Source organism: Acinonyx jubatus, chromosome B1 (assembly GCF_027475565.1).
Source record: "Acinonyx jubatus isolate Ajub_Pintada_27869175 chromosome B1, VMU_Ajub_asm_v1.0, whole genome shotgun sequence".
NCBI classification, from domain to species: Eukaryota; Metazoa; Chordata; class Mammalia; order Carnivora; family Felidae; genus Acinonyx; species Acinonyx jubatus.
In genome coordinates this window covers 10,654,699-10,680,009 of record NC_069382.1, presented here as the reverse complement: position 1 = coordinate 10,680,009, position 25,311 = coordinate 10,654,699, and the positions used below count along the sequence as shown (strand labels likewise).

General features: G+C 36.5%; 1 long non-coding RNA gene across 4 annotated transcripts in view; it reads left to right on the top strand.

Moving 5' to 3' along the window:
- Positions 1 to 25,311, top strand: part of LOC113604622 (uncharacterized) — a 122,117-nt gene that overhangs the window by 5,593 nt on the left and 91,213 nt on the right. The window lies entirely within an intron of this gene.

Here is a 25,311-nt window from a genome sequence, read left to right as displayed (position 1 = left end):
GGAAAGGTTCTGGAGTTTATTAAATTCCTGGAAACTTTTCAGGAACTGGGAGTCTGCAGTGGGTGGCGGCCATTAGGGCCCTTGGAAATAGGGATTCCAGTGTCTGGAACCATTGGTGGTTGTAAGGAGAGTCACAGTACCTCAAGGTAAATCCACAGCATAAATCACTTGAGGGACTTGGAGAAATAAATTAACACAGGAAATTGAGATTGTCTTGACCATCAAAATCAAAATCTAAGTGGGCACAAGACAGACTATGAAAAGCCATCAAGGTGTCAGCCACTATAAAGAAATCTTGTGAAAGGAATAACAAATCTTTTGCTAATGGGAATTTTAGAAGCCAAAGCCATCATATTGGTGGGTGGAGCTCATAAAAGCTGTTAGAGCTATCACCACCTAGGTCTGAGACTCCTGTGCTAGCATCAGTTGGTCACGGGATGTGTTAGATTGACACCAGGTCACCTGGCAACCTCAGGCAAGTTGTTGTGAGACAGGGTGCACTGTCAAACCACATAAAATCCTTAGCCCAGCAGCTCATGCTTCTTAGGTATTAATTCAACTCTGAGAAATCCAAGTCTTAGTGAAATGAGATCCTCAAGTTTCAAAGAACTGAGCGTGCCATACCACTTTCCAGCATAATGGCTTATTTGAGATCTAAAAACCATGGTTCTGGAAACCGCCAATATTTACAAAAACAGCAAAATATTACCAAGATGACCTAGAATTACAATGGCCATTATGCAAAACATTCCAACTAGACAAGCTCTTTATTTGAAAAATACCCTTGAAAGCAAGGGATCCCAAATCAACAAAAAGAATGGGTTATTTTAACTGGCATGCGGAAACTTTCCAAGAGCTTCAAAATTCCAAAATAATTTCATTGAAGGATTTGTTTGAAAAGGCTAAGGAAAAATGAAAGACACAAGAGGTACCTAAGACAAAAGACTATAAGACTGATGGGACTCCCTATTGCCCCCCTCTCCACCTTTACCTGAGTACTCAGAGTCTACTAATCCTCTGTCTCCATTGCCTTTCCACTCTAAGTAGACTACAGTACAGTAAACAAAAGCCCAAAGTTAATCGTCTTATAGATGCCGCTATCATACCCTTTAAGGGCCCCTCCGAGACTTGATGAGATGGTTGATGGGAATCCTAGAGATTCTCTGATAAATGGTGACCAGCCATTTAAAAAGCCAAGGGGAAATTAAAATTCAAATTAATGGAGACCTAGCAAATTCTGGTAGATACCCAAGCTGTATTCTGTCTTAAACTCCATTTGCTCAAAGCAGATGGGATTCTGGGAGAACTGGTAGAAACCAGTGGAGAATGAGAATTCTTGCCAGAGGGAGCTCTCCAGTGCCTGGTCGAGAGAGGATAATAAAATTTCACACTGTTCTTTCATTTCCAAGTTTAGACCCATTATTTGTTGATCCCATCACCTCCTTGCCTGTCTCGAGAACTTGGCTTGGCAACTGTCAGGTTGGGGGCCTCCAAAATATGGGGAGGAAGAAAAAAAGACAGAAAATGCTCAATGGTCAGCATTGGCAGGTCAACGTGACCAGACAGAAGTAGTGATTCTGCTCCACTTGTATGCAGCGCAGGTCCTACCTACAGATGCCTGCTCTCAGGGGGAATTATTTTGTCTTTGTCTCTTTTAACATTGGGAGTGGCTCTGGATCTTGGGATGGTAGGGTCTTTTGCACCTTCTTTGGGGATGCCTCTTAGTCCAGAGTTGTTCAATACTGCCATGAATATTTACTGTTTTCCATGGCTGAAACCTGACACGGTATTTCGAAGTGTTTGTTGTTTGTTTGTTTGTTTTTTAGTAGCTCTGTAGTTAGAAGTTGACCAAATTGGAAGGTAAGGTTCAGAGCCTGTTCAGATGTTCAGAACTTTTATTTTTTAAGCCTTCTTTCCTAAACTAAATAAAACTGTATACCCAGAGGGAAGGAAAAATATTCCAAAGACAAACTGCTGTAAATCTAGAAAATAGGGATCTTTGATTTCTTAGTTGAAGATCTTCTCCCTGATACAAAGAAGCAAATTGAAGATAATATAGTTACATTGCTGAGTAAATACCTTGATATCTTTCAGGTTGCAACCCAGTTCTTTGAGGAATGAAAAGCAACTGTCCTAAAATTAAGAACAACTCTTTAGAAGGAAAAAAAGAAAAACCTGGGGGACAGGCTATTTGGAAACTAGGCAAAATTGTTTGTATCTGATGAATTGTTTTCATTAATCATTCTTTACCGGTGCTGAATGTAAATCCTGGCAGAAAGTAGTTAACAGACATCTCAAATGACAAAACTGGGAGTGAAATGAATTAAATGTTTTAATGACCAATTGAAGTTAGAAATCCACATACTTGCCCAAAGTGGCCTAGAGTGACCCTTGAATATCCTGCTCAACTTCCATCACTCACTGTCTCTTCCTATTTCCAGGTACCATCTTTGCCTTCTGGAACCCATTTTCCAGACAAGTCTCTTAAAACTGAAATCTTGGAAGAGCCTTATCTGTACTCTGAAGGAGTATGGACCGCTTAACTTTCCCTCCCCTTTATCTATTACTTGGCTAGACCCCTGGTTGGCAGCAATAAATAGTTACCTAGTTAGACCTTGGAGTTAGCCTCACTTTTTTCTGTTTGTTCCATAATAACTTGTGGATTTACAAATTAATCCTGTAGCAGAGTTAGCGCAGGTATTTAAATAAAAGCTTGGACAGATATATGGACTGAATGATCCCGGGTATATGTATTCCTCCATATACCCTCAGGATCATTCTTGAGTTGAGCTAATTCATCTGATAGGGTACAGTCTCAGACACACTAATAGAGCCTTCAACTCTCATTACCAATTAACTTTGCTTTGCTGTGATTGGTCATCAATGAAGAACATACTACGTCTATGGAATTTCTTACTCTAAAATACATTCATTCTTAGTAGAGAGTGAGGGTTTTATCACTTTCCAGTTCCACTCTCAAGTACAAATTTTGGAGGCTTCGGTTTCTTCCCATCACTGTCTTGCAGGTGTTAAAAAGACACCACCACCACCACCCCCAACAAAGTACAATAAAACACCATACTGTATTCCCAGTTCAACCCCCTCTCCAACTCCGAGAATGCATCCCCAAAGAATGCAAAGGTCAGCTGTGAGGGCTCTTAGTAGAGGCTCATCACCCATTAATAACAAATATAGCTGAAATAGCTCTTTTGCATAGTGAAATTCTTATAAAAAATTTCTCCTTATCTACAGAGGATGACAGAAAGTGCAGAAACCAACCCTGTATATACACTTTTTGCTGTATGTACACACCTATGACAAAGCTTAATTTGTAAATTAGGCACAGTAGAAGACTAACAATAAGAATTAATAATATGAAATAATCTTAATATACAATAATAAAAGTCCAAATGTGGTCTCTCTCTCAAAATATCTCACTGTACTCGGCCTTCTTGTGATGCTGTGAAATGATAAAATGCCATTGTGTTTAGATGAAATGAGGTGGATGATGTAGGCATTGTGACATAGTGTTAGGACACTGTCAACCTTTTGATCATTTCTCAGAAGGAAGATCATCTATCTACTCCTGGTCTGAAGCTGACAGTGGGTAACTGAAATTGTGGAAATTGAACCTGCAGATGGGGGTGTTGTGTGGAGACTACTATAGTCTATGGTATTGACTTCTCCTCAGGCATTAATATTATGCTGACCCCACTGGTACTTGATAGCCTCCAGTGAGGTCTCCTTTGCATCCCAAGCGGCTCTACAGGCTTCTCTTTCCCTCCCTCCCAAGCCCACTACTCTTCCACCTCCTGCAATTTCAAGGGTGATCTCCACCTACTCCCTACCCTCTGTAGCCTCAGTGGTTATGGGGCAAAGGATCACTTCCTCCTATCGTTTTTTGCCTCTGTAGTTGGGCAGTATTTTATTATAATCTACTGTGTAGGGCTTTTGTTTTGGTTTCACAAAGTCTGCTTGGAAGGCCTATAAACAAAAAGGAACACCAGTTTTTCTTGTCTCTGCTTCCTCCAAAACTAACCTACTTCTCCTCAGTGCAATGAGATGTATCCAATTGGGTAGGAAAAATCTAGGTACTAATGAGTCATAGAGATGGATAAAATAGGTGGAGAGGATTAAGAGTATGCCTCTCTTGATGAGAACTGAGTAAATATATGGAACTGTTGAATCACTGTGTCGTACCCCTGAAACGAAATCTAATGCTGTTCTGATAACTACACTGGAATTAAAAAAAACAAAACAAAACAAAAACAGCAAAAATGGCCATTTAGTGTTGCTGTATTGCTCCACAAATGTTATTGACTACCAATTAAACTAGGTTTCATTATGCAGATTCACGGGTCAAGTACTTATTGGACCTAAGACCCAGTATTAGACACGTCATGCTACTTTTGAGATTTTATTCCACTGAATCAACACCATTTGGCTACCAAAAACCTCAGGGCAAAATGTATGACCTGTCAGTAATAGTAAAGGTAGAGATGACATTCAGAATAGGAATGTTTAATGTAGACTATCAAATGAGAACCCTGAATGGGTGCCTGGATCTCTTAATCCAGGGCTCTCTTTAGAATGTGGAGTTACTTTATATTACTTGGTTCTAGCTGTTAGTCTCCATACTCAGAGAAAGTAAAAAAAAAAATCTCCATCTATATTTGAATATAGTATCTAAATATCTGTTATGTTGATAACTGGTGAATGATGATTTATTCTGCAAATATACCAAGAATTAACAACTCTTCTGCTTTTGGACCATCATCTTATTTTCTACATTTCATTGTATCCTATGTACATGACCCTTTGCTTCATAAATTCCTTGTTCAAAAGGTTATCAACAGTTTGTAGTTTTTGAATTATATTATTTAAATAATTTCTAAAATGCTTAACATCCATTTGTGGTTTTACTGATCAGCAAGAAGTTGGCTTTTATTTTTTTTGATATGACAGTATACAAGGTTATCATTATTTTTAATTCTTATGTGGTAGGCGTAAAAGATACATTCTTTTAAAGTATTGCATTCTCTTTTTAATTAGGCAAGTCAAACATTCTGCATATCTAACCACATCCTACATTTAACCTTTAAAAAAATCAAGACCAAATAAAATATAAACTTTTAAATTTACATAGATTTGGCTCTGGACAAAGGCAAAAGAACAGTTTTACATGTTTAATTTTAGATACAAAGATTTTATGTCTTCCCCTAATGTAAAAAGCAGCTAAATATATTATTGTCAATGTTTTCATGTAGAGATTTTTAAATGAATCCTAAATTTCTTAGGATATTTTAAGACTGTTTACCATGGAATAAGAATGGCTCTTTTTCTTATTTTTTTCTAAAGAGGTTTGGTCCTATTGAGATCTGTTGAAATATTTAGAAAAGTAATTGATCCCATTGAATAAATAAAAGTTAGTGACAGTGATTAGCAGGAGATTAGGTTAGAATTTAGTGAATAGATCCCCGTATTTCTATGGTATTTCATTTAGAAAAGGTAAGAGAACAAACCCTTGAGAAACAGAGATATATTTGATGATGTTGGAGTGGGAATCTTTTACTGAGAATAGAGCCAATGGCAAAGATGATGCCTTCAGAAAACAAGGGGGAAGAGACACTTTTGTTCTATCTTTGGGTAGGCCAGTTAGCCATCTTGAATGCCTTACCTTTTTTGTCCTGTGGCCTCAGTCACTGTGTGGGTTCAAGTCTTAGTTTTGTCTCTTTCTTATAATGGCCTTATTTCATTTGGATCATATCCCAGGTGATGTATGCAGGAATCATTGGTTAATGATCATGACAAAGAACGTCCTTAGGATTGTCTGAGTAGAGTCATCCAAAGACTTCTGTGTGTACATAAAAGCTTGATGGTATATGAGAGGCAAAAAGCTCAGACAACGAGCAGATCAAGGTTAAGAAATCCTGCTAGAGGGAAAGAAGATTTGACACAGTGACAATGCATATGTCTGTATTTATTAAGTGTGATCTGTGTAATTTGTCCAGCTTCATCAGAAAAAGTGAAGCGACCAAATTAAAAATTGAAGGTGCAAATCCTCATAAATTTAGAAACCAGCAGTTTACGCAGGTTTCTGAAATAATTGTTGTAATCATGGATTCCATTTCCATTCATAACATAATTTTGAATATTAAAATTACTTTTGAAAATAAATTCCATATTTAGTGACAGTTTATTAATTCTTAATCACATAGGCATCTTGTAATGTTCTGAAACAATTTTATATTCAGGATAATCTGTATTATGTTAAATACAATGACATATTCTAACATAAATTCATATTCATTTGTATTCATATAAAGGTCTTAAAGTAAGAAAATTTTAAAACCGAATCTTAAAATGGAATGAGCGATATTTTTATGTAAAGGTAGAATTAATTTGGAATTTAAATGAGGGCTTAGTACACTCAAAAGGATTTTTGGTTGCTATCATCTAATTAGAGGTTTTAATCTTTGATTCTCTCATTGAACTTCTAGAAAATAAAATTACTTTTGAATATGTTTTCCAGTATCAAAGACTTCAAGAAAATAACAGCCTGATAAAGATCTACCAGTGGATCAAAAGAACCTGATCATGACTAAAATATCTTTTTAAGTTACCTGTGGGAGAGATTAAACCACAGTTATTATTATAGTATAGAACCATTCAAAGATAATGAAAAAAAACTTAAAAAAAGATGGTTATACTAATTTGCTAAGAAGAACTGGAATGATTTCATATGACTGAAATAATTAAATGTTCTTATTAAATAACATTTTATAAACCATAGAAGTAAATGATCAACAGAAGAGTATGAGAATATAATTGCACTAAACATAAGAATAAAGCTGAAGTAATAAATTAAAATGTTAGAGTAATTTCCTTATGCGTGCAGTATTAATAGTTAACACTTATTGTCTGTGATATCTTGATTATTCCATAATTTATTCTATTTTGACTGGGATATGTTGTGGAATCTCAAGGGAACAAAAACCAGTAATTTGTTTCTGAGATAGTTTCAGAGTTCTGAAGAGAAAGCTCTTCTATTTGGCTTCAAAGTTGAACCTAAGAATCTAACAGAGGCCTAGAGAGAAGCAAAGGAGTCAAAGCCCTGAGGAGTCAGGAAGCAATGTAAAACACAAGTAGACTGGTTTGGGTGAACTGATTCTGCACCTGTAATTTACCCAAAAAATGTAACGATAATATGAAATAATTTGTCCGAGTACTGGTTGTCTTTTATTTTTTTTAATTTTTTTGCTTATTACTTATTTTTACATTATTTATATTAAGTTTATTAAATGTCTTATTTTAATCCCAATATAATTAATATCCAGATTTATATTAATTTCAGGTGTACAATATAGCGATTCAACAATTCTATAAACATTGCTGAGTGCTTATCACGATAAGGGTACTCTTAATCCTTTTCACTTATTTCACACATTGGCCCACCCACCTCCTTTCTGGTGAACATCAGTTCTCTACAGTTAAGGGTCCTTTTTTTTTTTGTCTCTTTTTTCTTTGTTTGTTAAATTCCACATTGAGTGAAATCATACAGTGTTTGTCTTTCTCTGTGTTATTTCACTTAGGATTATACCCTCTAGTTCCTCCATGTTGTAGTAAATGGCAAGATTTCATTTTTTATGGCTGAATAATATTCCTGGTGTGTGTGTGTGTGTGTGTGTGTGTGTGTGTGTGTGTGTGTGTGTGTGTAACTTCTTCCTTATCCATTCATCTATCCATGGCTCTTAGGTTGCTTCCCTATTTGGCTAGTGTACATAATGCTGCAGTAATCATAGGGGTGCGTATATCTGCTCACATTAGAGTCTTTGTATTCTTTGGGTAAAAACCCAGTAGTAGAATTACTGGATCATATTGTATTTCTAGTTTTAATTTTTTGAGGAACCCCAAACTGTTTTCCAGAGTGGCTGCACCAATTTACATTCACACCAACAGTGTGGAAGGGTTCCATTTTCTTCACATCCTCACCAACACTTGTTTCTTGTGTTTTTAATTTTAGCCATTTGGAAAGGTGTGAGGTGATTATCTCCTTGTTGTTTTGGTTTGCATTTCCCTGAAGATGAGTGATGTTGAGCATCTTTTCATGTGTCTGTTACTCATCTGTTTTCTTCTTTGGAGAAACGTCTATTCATGTCTTCTGACCAATTTTAATGGATTATTAGCAGTGTTGAATTTTATGTATTCGGATACTAACCATTTATCCGTTCTGTAATATGCAAATATCTTCTCCCATGTGCTAGGTTGTCTTTTAATTTTGTTGATTGTTTCCATCACTGTGAAGCTTTTAATTTTGATGTAGTCCCAATAGTATATTTTTTTATTTTGTTTCCCTTGCCTCAGGACACCTACCTAGAAAAATGTTGGTATGGCTGATGTTAGAGAGATGATTGCCTGTGCTCCCTCATGATTTCATGTCTCACCTTTAGGACCTTATAATTCATATCTCAGATTTAGGACTTTAATCCATTTTGAGTTTATTTTTCTGTATGCTGTGAAAATTTTATCCAGTTTCATTTTTTTCATTCTAGCTCTCTAGTTTTCCCAATACCATTTTTTGGAGAGACTGTCTTTTCGCTAATGGATATTCTTTCCTGATTTGTCAAAGATTAATTGACCATAAAATTGTGGGTTCATTGATCTATTTTTGTGCTGTACTGTTTGCAGCACTACACTTTGTAACATAACTTGAAGTCCAGAATTGTTACGCCTCCAGCTTTGCTTTGCTTTTTCAAGATTGCTTGGGCTATTCATGGTCTTTTGTGGTTCCATACAAAATTTAAGATTATTTGTTCTAGTTCTGTGAAAAACACTCTTGTTATTTTGATAGGGAGTGCATTATATCTGTAGAGGGCTTTGGGTAGGATGGGCATTTGAACGATATTTGTTCTTTGAGCCCATAAGCATGAAATATCTTTCCATTTGTTTATATATCCCTCCGATGTCTTTCATCATTGTTTTATAGTTTCAGAATAAGGTCTTTCACCTTCTTGATTAGGTTTATTCCTAGGTATTTGATTATTTTTGGTTCAGTTGTAAATGGGATTGTTTTTTTAATTTTTCTTTCTGCTAGTTATTAGTGTATAGAAGTGCAATGGATTTCTGTCTATTGATTTTGTATCCTGTGGCCTTACTGAATTCATTTATCAGTTCTATAAGTTTTTGGTGATGTCGTGGGTTTTCTATATATAGTATCATTTGCCAATAGTGAGAATTTTACTTGTTCCTTAAAACTTTGGATGCCTTTTATTTCTTTTTACTTGTCTGATCACTGTGGCTAGGACTTTCAGTAGTATGTTGAATAAAAGCCATCAGAGTGGACATCCTTGTCTTGCACCTGACCGTGGAGGGAAAACTCTCAGTTTGTTATTAGCTTGAGTATGTTATTAGCTTTGGGTTCTACATATATGGCCATTATTAATATGAGGTTTGTTCCCTCTGAACTTACTTTCCTGAGGGTTTTATGAATGGATATTATACTTTTCACATATTATTTCTGCACCCATTTAGATGGTCATATGGTTTTCATTCATTCTCATATTGATGTGATATATTAAATTAATTGTTTTGTGAATATTATCCACCATTGCATCCCAGGAATGAATACCACTTAATGGTGATGAATGATTTTTTTTCATTCATTGTTGTATGCAGTTTGCTAGTATTTTGTTGAGGATTTTTGCATAAGTGTTCATCAGAGATATTGGCTTATAGTTCTCTTTTTTTGTGGTGTCTTTATCTGGTTTTGGTATCAGGGTAATGCTGTCCTCATAGAATACGTTTGGAAGGTTTTCTCCCACCTCTCTTTTTGGAATAGTTTGAGAAGACTAGGTATTAACTTTTTTTAAAATGTTAGATAGAATTCACCTGTGATGTGGTCACAGCTAGATTGACCTATCATCTGGAACTGACTTTTGTTTGTTGGAAAGTTCTTATTACTAATTGAATGTTCTTACTGTCTATTCAAATTTTCTATTTCTTTCTGATTCAGTTTTGGGAGGTTATATGTTTTTAGGAATTTTCCACTTCTAAGTTTCCCAATTCTTTGGCATATAATTTTTCATAATTTCTCTAATCTTTTGTATTTCTGTGCTTTCAGTTTTTATTTCTCCTATTTAATTTGTGATTTTGTTTCTTTGAGTTGTCTCTCTCTTTATTTGATTTCGGGTAAGGTTTATCAATTTTTTTTTTCAAAGAACCAGCTCCTGGTTTCAGTGTTCTCTTCTATTTTTTTTTAAGTTCTATTTCATTCATTTCTGCTCTAACCTTTATTATTTCCTTCCTTCGTGTTTGGGATTTTATTTATTGTTCTTTTTCTAGCTCCTGTGGGTACAAGGTTAGGTTGTTGATTTGAGATTTCTCTTGCTTTTTGAGGTAAACCTGTATTGGTATGTACTTCGCTCTGACAACAGTTTTTACTGTATCCCAAAGATTTGGGACCATTGTATTTTCATTTTCATTTGTCTCCACGTGTGTGGTTTTTTTTTCTTTTTAATTTTCCAGTTGACCCTTTCATTGTTTCATAGCATGTAATTTAACCTCTATGTATTTGTGTTCTTTCAGTTTTTTTTTCTTGTGGTTGATTTCCAGTTTCACACAACATGGTCATTAGAAAAGATGAATGGTATGACTTTAGGTTTTTTGTTTGTTTGTTTAATTTGTTCATATTTGCTTTGTGTCCTAAAATATGATCTATTCTGAAGAATGTTCCATGTGTACTTGAAAAAAATTTTTTTTGCAGTTGTAGGATGGAATATTCTGGATGTATCTGTTAGAACCATCTGGGTCAATGTGCCATTCAAAGCCAGTGTTTTCATGTTGATTTCTGTTTGGATGATCTATCCATTGATGAAGTGGGCTTTTATAGTCTCCTAGCATTATTGTATTACTATCAATTACTTCTTTTATGTTTGTTATTAACCGCTTTATGTATTTGGGTGCTTTCATGTTGGGTGCATAAATATTTATAATTGTTATATTCTTGGATTTTTCTCTTTATGATTACAGAGTATTCTTATTTAACTCTTTTTAAAAAGTGTTTTAAAGTTTATTGTCTGATATAAGTATTGCTACCCTGGCCTTCTTTTCACTTCCATTTGCATGACAAATAATTTTCCATCCCTTCACTTTGATTCTGCCTGTGTCCTTAGGTCTGAGATGAGTTTCTTGCAGGCAGCAGATAGATGAGTCTTGTTATTTCATCCATTCTGTGACATCACACTATGTCTTTTGATTGGAGCATTTAGTCCATTTACATTCAAAGTAATTATTGATAGCTAGGTACTTATTGCCATTTTGTTGCTAGTTGTTTTGTAGTTCTTCTCTGTTCCTTTCTTCTCTTGATCTTTTCCTTCATAGTGTGCTGGCTTTCTTTAGTGAAAAACATGGTTTCATCTCTATTTTTTATATATCTATCACCTGCTTTTGATTTGTGGTTACCATTAAGTTTACATGATATATTATGCACATAGCAGTCTAGTCTATAGTAACTTGATGGTCTGGTGTGTTTGGTGATCTTCCCCTCTCTCTGGGTCAAGACTCACTTTGGAGTGGTGCTGGTTCCTGTTGGGGCTGTTTGCACATTGCCACATTTCTGATGCTGCTTTGGAGGAACTCCTGCCCAGGGTGGTTTTCAAAGGAATTGAGATGTATGGTGTTAGCAAGACTTACACTGTCTTCTCTGAGAGGGGACCTGGAGCCACTTTGGAAAACTTACGCCTCAGGGCTTGAGTGGGGAGTCCACAGACAAATGTGGGGGCAGGACACATGGTGCCAGCAAGGTCCTACTTGTCCACTGAGAGAGGGGAGCTGCTACCACCTGGGAAAACTCCTACTAAGGCAGGCATAGTTGGCGGGGGTGAAGCTGCAAACGTGCTCAGGGGCAGCTGGCAATGTTAGTAAGCTAGGTGGACAGTGTTCGAATTGAGCTGGTTCCTATCGGTGTTCCTGGGTCTAGTCTGGGTGGGTGAGAGTAGGAAATGGTGCCCACCAGCTCTTTTATTGTTGGAGATGTCTCCCAAAGATCCTTGCCATCCAGCACATGCTCTGAGATTAGTAAACAAACCTCCCTCCTATAACTCAGTTTTTTTTTTTCATTTTCTTTTTGTTGTTGTTGTTATTTTTCCCCCAAACTGCTGCTTCTCTGCTGTATCTCAGTGGGACTGTTTGCTCTGCTGTCTCTTTACGGGTGGGAACTCCATTTCCTTTTGCTCTCTGGCTCTTCCAGAGCCCAGCCACCTGATTTTTAAAACTCCAGGCATTACGCCCTGCTGATTTTAAGAACTAGCAGAATTAGGCCCTTCTGGTTTTCAAAGCCAAATAGTATAGGGATTCCCTTTCTCATTTCAGGTCCCCAGTGCTTGGAGTGGAGTCTAGTCCTCTCCCCTCACATTGCCCCCAGTGTCCCTCCCTCCCAGGAACAGTTCTGTGGGTCACTTTGGCTCCCAACTGGGTCTCTGCTCTTCCTACCTTCTTTGATATGCCTTCTTCCCTTCATTTAGCTATGGAAAGTGTTATAAGTGTCAACACTTACAAGTGTTAAAATACTTTTAAGTCTTTTCCTTGGTTATGTACAATGATGGGGGTGTTAGCTAGTTGTTTCTGTGGACGAGGTGAGACTTAAGGCTCTACTCTTCCACCGACTTTCCCAAGAGTTCTCTGACCTATTTCTACTAGTTGTCTTTTAAATACTACATTTCTTGTTGCTGTCAGCACAGCAAGAGAGGTGAGTTCCTAGTACACATTGCATGACATGGATGACAGGTGTTAGACTGCGAGGTTGGTATTGAAAGAGAAAAATTCCTTGATCTATTTGATCCTCATGTTCATGGAGTCCACATTTGGGAATTTTCTTTTTCTATAAAATTTATTTGTATCCTCAAAAGTATTTTTGGCACTTTCATGGCATTTTGAGTAACCACAGAGCAACAAAATATTTGTCATCGAGCGTGTACCTTTCCAGCTGAGACTGAACCAGGTAAAGCTGTGTATTCCTGTCTCAACTTTCATACTGTAAACAAGTGTCCTTTTCATGGTCTATTTAGTGCTCTGTTTTTCATATTTATTTCCTTTTTGTTGATGATTTCACTGTGAAATGCCCGAGGCATAGTGCTAAAGTGCTGTCCAGTGTTCCTAAGTGCAAGATGGCCGTGACATGCCTTATGGAGATAATAAAGATCTTAGATAAGCTTCATTTAGGCATGAGCTATAGTGCTGTTGGCCATGACTTTCATGTTAGAGAATCAACAATAATATTAAAATGGGTGTCTTTAAACAGAAACCTACGTAAAACAATGCTATATATTGATTAGCTGAGAAAACTATAATAACCAGAGACTTTCAGGAAACTTACCCCATAATTCCCCTAAAACTAATGGTCCGGTATTTTCTAGTTCAGTGTTTACAGCAACTTTATAGAGTATAATTTCGGTAGATAACAAGAATCAACTGTACCCGGGTGCACTAGTTGGCTAGAGCTACAATAATAAAATGCTACAGGCTGGGTGGCTTAAACAACAGAAATTTATTTTCTCACAATTCAGAAAGTCAAAGTTCAAATTCAAGATGTCAGCACGTTTGGTTTCTTTTTTTTTCTATTAATTTTATTTTTGCTAATTTGCATCCAAATTAGTTAGAAAATAGTGCAACAATGATTTCAGGAGTAGATTCCTTAATGTCCCTTACCCATTTAGCCCTTCCCCCATCCCACATCCCCTCCAGTAACCCTCTGTTTGTTCTCCATATTTAAGAATCCCTTATGTTTTGTCCCCCTCCCTGTTTTTATATTATTTTTTCTTCCCTTCCCTTAGGTTAATCTATTCTGTGCTCTAAAGTCCTCATAGGAGTGAAGTCATAAGATGACTTCACTTAGCATAATACCCTCTAGTTCCATCCACATAGTTGCAAACGTCAAGATTGCATTCTTTTTGATTGCCGAGTAATACTCCATTGTGTGTGTGTGTGTGTGTGTGTGTGTGTGTGTGTGTGTGTGTGTGTGTGTATACCACATCTTCTTTATCCATTCATCTATCGATGGACATTTGGGCTCTTTCCATACTTTGGCTATTGTCGATAGTGCTGCTATAAACATTGGGTTGCATGTGCCCCTTTGAAACAGTGTACCTGTATCCCTTGGGTAAATACCTAGTAGTGCAATTGTTGGGTCAAAGGGTAGTTCTATTTTTTAATTTTTTGGGAAACCTCCATACTGTTTTCTAGAGTGGCTGCACCAGTTTGCATTCCCACCAGCACTGTAAAAGAGATTTCCTCTTTCTCTACATCCTGGCCAATATCTGTTGTTTCCTGAGTTGTTAATTTTAGCCATTCTGACAGGTGTGAGCTGGCATCTCATTGTGGTTTTGATTTGTATTTCCCTGATGATGAGTCATGTTGCGCATGTTTTCATGTGTCTGTTAGCCATCTGGATGTCTTCTTTGGAGAAGTGTCTATTCATGTCTTTTGCCCATTTCTTCAATGGATTTTTGTGTTTTGGGTGTTGAGTTTGATAAGTTCTGTATAGATTTTGGATGCTAACCCTTTATCTGATAATGTCGTTTGGAAATATCTTCTTTCATTCTGTCAGTTGCCTTTTAGTTTTGCTGATTGTTTCCTTCACTGTGCAGAAGCTTTTTATTTTGATGGGGTCCCAATAGTTCATTTTTCCTTTTGTTTCCCTTGCCTCTGGAAATGTGTTGAGTAAGAAGTTGCTGCAGCAAGATCAGGGAGGTTTTTGCCTGATTTCTCCTGGAGGATTTTGATGTCTTCCTGTCTTACATTTAGGTCTTTCATCCATTTTGAGTTTATTTTTGTGTATGGTGTAAGAAAGTGGTCCAGGTTCATTCTTCTGCATGCTGCTTTCCAGTTTTCCCAGCACCACTTGCTGAAGAGACCATCTTTATTCCATTGGATATTCTTTGCTGCTTTGTTGAAGATCAGTTGGCCATACATTTGTGGGTCCATTTCTGGGTTCTCTATTCTGTTGCATTGATCTGAGTGTCTATTTTTGTGCCAATACCATACCATCTTGATGACTGCAGCTTTGTAATACAGCTTGAAGTCCAGGATTGTGATGCCTCCAGCTTTGGTTTTCTTTTTCAAGATTGCTATGGCTATTCAGGGTCTTTTCTGGTTCCATACAAATTTTAGGATAATTTGTTCTAGCTCTGTGAAGAATGCTGGTGTTATTTTGACCTGTCTGCTTGGTTTGCAGTTGGCCACTGGCTTCCTGTTGTGTCTTCACATGGTCTTTCCTCTGTGTGCATGCATTTCTGGTGTCCCTTTGTGTGTCCAAATTTCCTCTTCTTATAAGTATGACACTTATACTAGAATAGGGTCATACTAGAATAGGGTCCACTATAATGGTCTAATATTAACCTAATTACTTCTTTAAAGGCCCTTTTTCCAAATATTGTCACATTCTGAGGCACTGGGTTCAACATATGAATATTGGAGGGCACACAATTTAGTCCATAACAGTGAGTATCCAGCAACAAATAATTATTCCCAGCAGTTTTGTTGTCATACTTTTCTTCTCCCTTTCTTTTTCTGTTTTAGAAAGTTCTTGTATTTTATTATCAGTTGATTATTACTTCAAATTAATTATTATTATTTTTAGAAATACTAATTCCTGACTGCATATATATGAGTTTATGAATTTCCACATCCCGAGAATAGAACCCCAGATAATAATTCCCATATTTATTTGTTTTTATGGAAAACATGAAATTTGACTAAGCTATATTTTATTTCTAATTAAGTCTTTTGCATAATTTATTCTTGGGTAACTTTGATATACTCAAGACCTGGGTATGAGTAATAAAGACAATGTTAAAAAACAATAATATTCTTTGATCCTTAAATTCTTGCATCAGATTTCTGGGATCTCACCTGACCTACTCATTTTAATAAAATCTCTCACAGATTTCAAAGCAGCTTATACGTTCTGTTGCTGGCATTTTGGTTTTCCATGTATATTACAAGTTCCTACCCAACCTCCTGAGTTTAACTTCAGTTCAAAGTGGCACTCAGTTGTTGAATTTGATATCATTTCCTTTTAACTGTTACTGCCAACTGCTATTATGATTTTAAAATTAATATTTGGAATCTTGAACAGAGTGAATTCTCTTCTATTCCCCCCCCCCCAGAATCCCTAGGGTTACAATTATATTTGACTTACAGACTTTTCTTATAGTGCTTTATCTCAAGAAGTTCAAGTTCATATTTCTCAAATTTTTAGAAGTGCACAAGTTGTATCATAGAATATTGAGCCCTACAGTTTGTTTCTCTAAAAAGCTTATTCCCTGGATGATGCTCAGACCTTTAGATTTTTCCTGCTAAGAACCAAGTTCATATTCCCTTAGCATATGCCCAAAGGATTTCCTTGTTTAATCTTTGCATCAAATTTCAATATACGTCAACTCAGTTCTTTATTTTATCTCCTTGGGAAATTCTTAGGATTTAACAAACAAATAGGACAAGCAACTGTTATATATTAGAAATTCATGTCAGAGGAGCTCCTGGCCCATTCTGATGTGAAGACGCTCAGTGTCCTCATGTAGGAACATTAAAACCCCCCACCAGGATATTTACTGTCATTTGTACTCACGGTGAAAAGAAACTGTGCCATCTATTCTTTTTCTTTTATTAAAGAAATCATTTCAATGTCTTTGGATAATTAAGACATTCTCTGGTAAACACTTAATATGAATTTAAAGCTTAATGCTTTATAATTATCTTTTAAAATTAATGCTTTGTGGATCATCTTATAGTGACTTAGCTCTAGATTGTATTTGTTTCCTCATGTAAGATAATTTCACTTACTGTATTATCCTTGGTTAAGTTAGGTGTTACCCGATTTTCTGTTAAAGTTTATAATCAAGGAAATAAACTGTGTACTTAATATAATAAAGTGGTTTGGAAATGTGAAATGATCCCCAATTCCCTTCTAAACCCTTTTAAAATATATTAAACGCCAACAAATGAAAAATCCACAACTCTTTGTAAATTTTAAATCACAAACATTAGTCTTTATAACATTGTTCCAAACCCACAATTTTATATAAAAGATCATAAAAATGTTGATTGCATAGTCAGTAGAGTAAATATTAAATGATGTTTGAAAAGGCCTCTGTAGTCGTTCTTTGGCTTTATGACCAGAGTCTTCCATCTTCTCCATTTTTTTTTAGTGTTTGTTTATTTTGAAAGAGAGAGTGTGCACATGTGCATGTGAGCAGGGGAGAGGGAGAAAGAATCCCAAGCAGGCTCCACACTGTCAGCACAGAGCCTGACGCAGGGCTGCATCTCACAAACCATGAGATCGTGACCTGAGCTGAAATCAAGAGTCAGATGCTTAACCACCTGAGCCATCAAACCACCACTTTTCATTTTGTTTTTTAACATGTATAACTACTTAACCCTTTGAGGTTGAAAAAAATATTTTTAAACTACTTAGTAATATTATAACTACATATACTAATGTGTAGTATGCAGACGTTTACATGTATCAGTTAATTCACTCTCCAAATCCAGTAAAATCCATTTAATCATAAAGTGGCTGATAAAATTTAATCTTCACTGCAAGCCACATATTTGATTGTGTGACATTGGGATTTCTCGTGGGGTTTGGTAACATAAGAAGGACCTCTGTGAAAAATCGTGATCTTTCTAGATTTTTCAGAGTGACAGGAGACACAGATATCACCAGTCTTATTTATTGCTTGGATTTTATTCCCACTTGACCCAGGGTGACCAATTGAGCAGGATATGGGTCTATTTTTCTTCTGATTCATAACCTCCCAAGCAGCATTTTAGTGCTTGCATACCCAACATTTTCTCACTAATATGACCCATTGTTTCCAGAGTTGCTACTCTCATCAAATCACCTAGAAAAGCACACTATTATCTACTTTCAATTCTAGCAACTACAGACATTCTATCAGTAGTTAGGAACATGGTCTCTTCAGGGATCTGGGCAAAAGCATTAATGCTGCTTCCTATGGTCCTTGCAAACACCTTGGTTCTTGGTGTTAAATATAGACGGTATCGGCAGTGGTTAAAGGATTTTTTTCCTTTTGATGTTTTTGTTACCAGTTCAGTTATCTTTTTTTTTTATGTTTTCATCAATTTTGCTTGTCTTTCTCTTTTTAAGAATTAGTTCTATTATTTTGATGTAAAAGTCAGTATTTCCTTTTATGTATTTCTTTTTAACCTCATCAACTATAACCGAATATGGTAACCTAACTTCAAATCTTGTACAAAAATTTATATTATGTGAATTAACTAATGGATTGGGATATATTTCCCCTGTTCTGATAGTGATATATAAAAACACTATGATAGTCAAGGTGATTCTGTAAATTTTATAACTGTTTACCCAATTCTTGTTAAATCTTGTTACAGCTAGAATGTTGTTCACTAGTTAACAGCAAACATAGGAAAAAATGAATCAAAATAAAGAATTCACAATTATGTTAGATATGGCATTTGTCTTACTAAATGGTAATATCATTCTTATAAAGATATGAGTTAATGTATAAAAGATTATAAATAAACTGTCCTAAATAATCAGTGGTTAAGTGATAACCTGCTTTAAATTTATACAACTTATGTTGCAGGAATTTTATGTAATTTCCTTTACATTGTTGTAAAAATAGTTTGCCTGACATCATACTTTGCATATTTAGTATTTAATTCTGTCAAAGAATTTATTTTTAAATGACATAATAAAGTGGAGCAAATATTTTAGGATGAATATAAAAAGTGGCATTAGTTCCTCCCTACCCCCTGCCAGTGATTCAGATACCCTTGAATCTAATTATTTCAGCTGCCCTGAGGAAAAGGAAGCCTTTGAATAACTTAGAGTGATTTCTTTGCTTCAGAAAACACTCCTTTTATTCTTCTAAATACTTAAATCATTCTATCCCTTTAACCTTTCAAACCTTATAAAGCAGAATTATCTCAAGTTCTAAGATTCTTTGATTTTAAACGTTCACAGGAAAGATGTGCCAATGCCCAGTACTACAGAAAATTTTGGCATTGCTTTAGAAGGCTAAATATCTTTTTCTCTGAGAACTTAGAGGTACAATGTGTTAACGTTTATGGTCTTTGCAAAATAAGTGCGAAGCGAACTGACTGCTAATGATTCCATGACATCCTGGGTAAAGGGAATCAGAGCACACTTCTCATTTTCGTTATAGTTGACCTTTGTTTGCTTCAATGCCATTCAAGCATTTTTGCCATTTAAACAAATGTTTTTTGCTCAAGATCCAAAGATCAACTTGGTCAACATTTTATTAATTTTACTGCAGATAAAATAAATCTAGTGTTTATGGAGAATTGGTACAGTTTCCTTCCTTTAAATGAGGATAAGAATAGTAGTTAACTCATGGTGTTGTGACACATGGATTACTAAAACGAAAACCACTTAGGACAGTACAGGCTCACAGTAAGTACTGTGCAGGGTTAACTATTACCATTGTTGTCATTAGTAGGTCTCTCTTCCATTATGTAACTAGTCACACAGAATGAGAATGGAGTAAAGAATGCTCATCTGATGCTTGTTATGGTGCCTGTCCCTGCCTCCTTCCCACCCACCCCTGCCTCCTTCTCTTATCTATCCCATTTGTCATTGTCTAATGGGGTTAGAAAGTAGGAAAAAATATTTTAGATGAACTATGAGATTCCCATTTATTTGTGTTTATTCCGTTTATCTTTTCTCTCTGAACTACCATTTGCATTTCAGTTATTTCTGGAAGGCATCTGATATGTCTCTATTTTAAGAGGATCCAATCCATCACAGTCTCTGAGATGGACTCTCTCATGTCTGTCCTTCACCGATACATTTGGAGACTAATTTTGATGAGATCACTACTTCTTCTCTTTTGATAATCACAGATTTTAGAAAAATCTGAAGATGCATGGGAGTAAATATATACTGAATTGTCAAACATACCAACGTGTCTATCAAATTTTTAGTGGCATTTATTTTAAGACTTACCGATGAGATTTGCTTTCTTATTCTTGGTAAGCTTCCTCTTTTGATACCCTCAGTTGATGTTCTAAATTATGCTAGGTAGTCTTAATCATTCACTTGGTTGTTTATTTACTCATTCATTTATTCATGTATTCATTCATTAAATATTAGTTAAGCCCAGGCACCGAGGAGAGGCTGATACACAGGATAATGTGTGTTATTTGATCTCATGGTTTACCTTATGTGGAAAAATAAACGAAGACAGAAATAAGCATAAAATTAGGAAATGAGTATTATTAAAAATATAACATCTTATGAGATAATACAATGGGAAAATCTAATTTGAAAGGGAGGCCAGAAAATACTTCTTAGAGGTGATACTTAAACTGGAACGCTAGGGACACCTGGGTGGCTCAGCTGGTTAAGCATCTGACTTCACTCAGGTCATAATCTCCCACTCCATGAGTTTGAGGCCTGCATCTGGCTCTGTGCTGACCAGTCAGAGCCTGGAGCCTGCTTCAGATTCTGTGTCTTCCTCTCTCTCTGCCCCTCCCCTATTCATGTGTGCACACTCTCTCTCTCAAAAATAAACATTAAAAAATTTAACACACAAAAGCTAGTGTGTGATATAAATGAGCAAGAAAGGGGGGATGTTGGTTGATGAACGTGGAGAAGTAGGCTGTGATCAACCCCAACGCTGATCACACGTGACCTTGTTCCTTCTTTCATGGGCCAAAAGAATCTGTGAGACATGGGATCCCTCAACTTCCTATCACACCTATACATCCACACACATCATTGTTTTACTTCTGACCTCAAAGGATAAAGGCACCTCTCTCCTCTGATAACGAAGTCATTCCCTGTCTGTAGTTCTTTCAACAGTTTTGATTTCTTCAAGGTTGCCTGTTTAACATGCTGCTTTCTCTAAACCTTCCTGTCTTTAAATAAATGAGCCAAAAAAGTTTGTGGAAGACCACTGATCATGTTCTCTTACATATTAGTAAAATAAAGCTTATTTACATTCTCATATTTCAATCTCCCTATTATGAGATGTATCTAGTTGTATCCTGCTACATGTTTTATGATGTAACCTCTAGTTCAGTGTTCTGTGTGATACACATTGTTATAACAACATTATATATGTATGAAGTTATATATAATGTAAAATGACCTATACTTAAAGAAGGTTGTTGCAGAAAATGTATGGGTATAAAAAACTGAGAAATATGGCCTTGGTTTTTGCCCCCATCTACCTACAAGGCTAATATTCCCCTCCTTTCTGTGTTAAACTGCTTACAACTTCATCTGTAGTGAAGATCACTATATACTTACCAACTATTTACTTCTGAATGCACCATAATTAGGCTTTTCCTACCTGTAGAATTTGCATTAACTCTTAACTTTAAGACTATATGTTTTATTTATTTATTTATTTATTTATTTATTTAATGTTTATTATTTTTGAGAGAGAGACACAGCAGGCAGGGAGGGGCAGAGGGAGAGGAAGACAGAGAATCCAAAGCAGGCTCCAGGATCTGAGCTGTCAGCACAGAGCCTGATGCAGGGCTTAAACTGACAAATTGCGAGATCGTGCCCTGAGCCCACGTTGGACGCTCAACGGACTGAGCCACCCAGGTAGCCCTGTTTATTTATATTTGATAGAGACAGAACATGAGTTGGGCGGGGGGGGGGGGGGTAGGCAGAGAGGGAGGGAGACACAGAATCCAAAGTAGGTTCCAGGCTCTGAGCTGTCAGCACAGAACCTGATGTGGGGCTTGAGCCCACAGACTGTGAGATCGTGACCTGAGCCAAAGTCGGATGCTTAACTGACTGAACCACCTGAACTTTTTTTTTCAAAATGTCACTCTGTTATCATTGGCTCCTATTCTTTCAGGTGATATATTTACGTATTCCCACTGCTGACCCGTGGAGATGTTAAAGCTATTAATCTACCATATTATAATAATCTATAGCTTTGGTTTCTCTTAATAATTTTTTTGCCTCAGGATCTCCTGTTCTTTGCACAGCATGTCAAAACATACACATATATGCTCAATATATCAAAAAAAAAAAACACATCAGTTATATTTCCAGCATGCCTCTGGTGGCCAGTGTCCACCAATGTTTTCCATTCTTCTTTAAATACACAGGAAGCTTATGCTTCCCAGCAACTCACCCCACTACATTTATATGAGATCATAAGATTGAATTCTGGCCAATTGAATATAGATAGAAGTGATGATACCTTTTCCATGCGTGACTTGTACAATGTCTCAAGCTTTATCCTCAGTACAGGGTAGAAGAGAAATTCTGTTGAGTTAATATAGTTCCCAAATGGAAAGTTGCTAGGATATTTAGTTATAATGTATACATACAAGACCCCTAAGATCTCAATCTGAACAAGCTGAGTAAGAAATAAAACTTTACTGAGACACTGACATTTGGGTGTTATTATAGCAGCTAATGTTTACCCTAATATAGAAGTTGGTCCTTTAAGAATGTACTTAACTTACTTTAGAATAGTAAAGATAACAAACCTAAATTATATGATGTTGGCTTAGCTGTTTGGTGATTGGCAAGAAGGTACTCATACCAAAGACTGAAAAGGTTGTAATGGGCATCTTTAGGGCAGAGGTAGGAAAACAGACCTTAAAAGTTTGTTTTTTGGTTGGTTGTTATTGGCTGTATTTTCTAGAAAGAGATGAGCTCCAGGAAGAATTGGCCAGTATGAAGCAGAATGAAAGGATCCAGAAGTTCAGAGACTTGCAAGGTTGGAAAAGGTGACGGGTGATAAATCCTAAAAGTTGTGATAAATCCTAGGAGTTGTGATTTAAAACGGATTTTCATGACTAAGGTCCAGGAAAACATTTCAGTAAAAAAGAAAGAAAGGAAAGAAAGGAAAGAAGAGAGAAAAGAAGGAAAAGAAAGAAAAAAAGAAATAATGAACAACCCAGGCCAAAGGTCAGGTTCAGAATAAGGTCTTTCTCCCTATTCCATGTAGTCTCAGAATGGTCTCCATTAACTTGAGAGAGAACTATAGAGTGAGGAAACACAGTAAAGCAGGTTTAAGAACAATGTAGGCGCATAGAACTGACTGAAATGGAATAAATCAGATGCCTACTCCCTTTCTGAAGAAATCATATTGACAAATGAACCATAGTCCCGAACTAAAAAAAATTTTTGACTATTCAAGCTTAAAAATAATCCTGATTACCTACCCTTCTGCTTGTCCAAGCAGCGCCTGGATTATGAAAGCTATAAAGCCCTTACAGGGGATATACTCTCCAATATTCATGTCAGGTGTGGCCATGAAAGATAACAAAAATGAAATAAAATTACAGAAGGTGGAGAAAAAGGCTACTGAGAAAATGACCAAAGGAGTTTGCTCCTTATATGGGCATTCAGGACGAATTCAGAGACTCCTCTTGGATACACTAGAGGAAGGAATTTTCATAGGAGACCCATGTAGAAGATTTGCCTAGGACATTCAGACCTTGGTTGTATTAGCCACAGATGTTTGTGGTGTGTGTGTGCGCGCGCATGCATGCGTGCGTGCTTATGTGTATGTGCATATGCCCATGGTTTATAGCATGAATGATGATTATCCAGATCCCTTCTTGTGGACCCTCTTACGTCACTTGTTCCCCATCTTCTAGGAGTATTTGCTGCTGACACCTATAATATATCTCCTTCTATGAATTAACTCCTACCCAATAAAGCTGCCTTACCTGAAGGCTAAGCACCACCCCCCCCCCCCCCCCACACACACACACACAGGATAGCCTTATTAAATGACTGGTCAATCAAGTGTACCAATGTCAGTTCCATTGTCTCCATTTGGACAACTCCAAATAGTTCCCCAGCTCAAGAGCACCCATGACATTGGCTACGACTTCTGGAGCAAGTGCATCAAACCTCCTCCCTCTGCACCATGCTGCTTTCTTTACTCCCTTTCAGTGTTCCTAAGGGCACCTGCCCAAAACTGCCTGAATACAAATCTTTTATATCAGAGTCTCCTTCCAGTCTCCTGATCTGAGATAATACCTCATAATTCTTACTCTAACTAACCTTTAGTTTCTTGCTTGTTGAATATATACCTCAGATTTCCTGACTGCTTGCCAAGATGGCTGACACCCCTGAATCCAAGTTACCATCCTCTTGTTGAGTACTGAATGGACTTTTTACTGGCATTCTTTTTTTTTTCTTTTCCCCCCACTCTTACCCCTTTTCAAATGTTTCTTCACTCAAAAGAAAAGTGATAATTTGATGTAACCTATATCATGTGATTTCTTCCATGTAAAACCCATAAAAATTTTATATTTCACTTGAAATTAAAAAAAAAAACCTCTTTTTCATGGAGTTAGAAATTTGGTGTGGGATGCCTGGGTGGCTCAGTTAGCTAAGCATCTGACTTCAGCTCAAGTCATGATCTCACAGTTTGTGGGATTCGAACCCCATGTCGGGCTCTGTGCTGACAGCTCAGATCCTGGAGCCTACTTCAGATTTTGTGTCTCCCTCTCTCTCTGCCCTTCCCCTGCTCGTGCTATCTCTCTCTCCCTCTCTCAAAAACAAAAACATTTTAAAAAGAAAAAAGAAAAGAAAATAAATTTGGTGTGATATGGTCCAAGCCCGTCTCTTCAACCTTACCTTTTCTGTTCTCAGTCTCCTTCATATCCTCTAACAACCTTGGAATTTAGGTTCTCAAAATAGCTTGCCTTTCTTATCGTAAGGAATTTTCATCTGCCACTTGCTCAGCTAAAGGATCTCTTCCTTCCCACCATATTTCACATATTATTTCCATTTATTTAGATCTCATTAGAGAGACCTTCTACAAGAACCCAACCTAAATGGTATGCACTCTTGGATTTTCTTAGTTCCTTGCTTATTTAATCTGTTGATTTGTATTTTACTTTATTGTTTCATTTATTCATGTTCCCTTTAATTCTTTTGTGAATGTATGTATCTGTTTTCCCTCTTTAATACACATTTTTTATGAGGCCAGGCTGCTATTGCATGAAAAATATTCCAGTGAAATTGTTTTGACAAAACTCATGGTTCACCCCCAGTTAACAAATCTAATGTTCACATTACAATATTCTTCATGTATAAATTTCCTGGATATTTCTTTTATGAACCTACTTTTTTTTTATTTGACATCACCATATTATGAGTGTATATTTTTGATGTCTCCCTTTCATTTTACTTTGTGTACTCCTTATTCATTGCCCAAGATATTATTTTAACACCTCTGGTCTTTTACTCATCTTCCAATCACAAAAATTCATTTATTACTAATATGTTTAATCCTACCTACCCCTGTG